A 1,383-nucleotide genomic window follows, 5' to 3' on the forward strand; every position below is an offset into this window, starting at 1 on the left:
GGCACAAGCAAGTTTCATGTTGTTGGAGTTATGGGCCGTCATGAAGTTTTTGTTTCTCCAGGGAAAGGAAGGACACTTCTCCTCCAGTGTTTGTGACATCTCAGTGTGAATGTCCTTTGCTGACTTTTCCTGGAGAAACTAAAACTTTATGACGGCCCGTAACTCCAACGACGTGAAACTTGTTTGTGCCTCTGCCATCACAGCTTCTCACTAAAGACCTGATATTTGCAGTTACATACTAAGATATTAGGCTGTCATATGCCCCCACACTCATTTTTCTATTTCACCTGAAAGGGGGCAAAGCCAGGAACTTCTCAGCACCCCCTCGTACTGCATTAAAATATCCAGCACCCCACACTGTCCTTCTATAGCCCCTGATCTTGCACTGTATCTTTGTGTGGATCTTGGTAGAGGCAGGGTTTTGCTTCTTTATGTCCAGCAAGGAGAACAGTGAGCAGCACAGTATTGACATCACCAAACCTCACTTTAGATGATCCCAGAAAAGCGGTGCCTTAGATCCCACACAGCGGACATACAGCTATAAAGCCATAGGCACCCTCACATACCAGAAGATGCTTTTATCAGAAGGTACTGAAGACACCGCTTAGGCTCAAATCAGACCGGACTCGGGATCAAGCTGGCACCTTACAGGGCTGGTTCCTTAAAAAAGCATGATCTGCAGTTTAGACAGCAGAGGCCGATACTGTACCACTGACTGCTGCCCCCATTCATTCTGTATGGGGTTGCCATTAAAGCAACAGTTATAAAATTAAAGTCGGCTTCCAGATTCTAGGGTGCAGCCATAATCTACATAAGTATGCAGAAAATCATTGCCTGACTTACCTGACACAGTGCCCCTCCAGTGCTGTGGTGGCTGACAATAATCTGATTCTATAGTAAAAATGAATTCCTATTTAGAGAAATATTTAAAAATAAAGTGCACACTGATATGGGGATGCTCTTATACTCCAGCAGAGACAATATGGCACCACACATGTACATGACAGAAACCTTTCCCCACAGAGGCGCACTGTATGAAGCACTTCTTACAAACACACAGCCCTATACAATGCGGGTTGTGTAACAGTGACCATCCATACTCGTATAACCCTTACATCCCTCACTGCCTGACCCCTCATCACCAAATGACACAAAACCCGCCCACACGTCACATGTTTCCTGCGACAACTTACACACGAAAGCGATAGGGAAGTCGTAGTAAGAGGTGGCGGCCATTTTATTGGAGACCACAAGCAAACATTTGTTCTACATTGTTTTTATTTACTTATATTATCTAAGTTATAGGACTCGTTTTAATTGTAAGGCGCGAGTGTGCGTTAATAGCAATGAAAATAGTGCGGTGTTCGGTAAAATGCCGGGCTC

The 1,383-nt window shown here is 44.6% G+C and overlaps 1 protein-coding gene across 3 annotated transcripts in view; it reads right to left on the reverse strand.

Annotated features, from left to right (window-relative positions):
* The window catches only part of ZUP1 (zinc finger containing ubiquitin peptidase 1), a 13,233-nt gene extending 12,072 nt beyond the window's left edge, over window positions 1-1,161 (reverse strand). For 2 of the 3 annotated variants that reach the window (XM_072408795.1, XM_072408793.1), the window contains exon 1: window positions 844-1,160. The gene's annotated coding sequence lies outside the window, so the exon portion shown is untranslated. Of the gene's footprint in view, window positions 1-843 lie in introns of all 3 variants that reach the window. The other variant, XM_072408794.1, reaches the window with a different exon arrangement.
* Window positions 1,162-1,383: the final 222 nt, after the last annotated feature.

Source organism: Pyxicephalus adspersus, chromosome 4, assembly GCF_032062135.1.
Source record: "Pyxicephalus adspersus chromosome 4, UCB_Pads_2.0, whole genome shotgun sequence".
Lineage (NCBI taxonomy): Eukaryota > Metazoa > Chordata > Amphibia > Anura > Pyxicephalidae > Pyxicephalus > Pyxicephalus adspersus.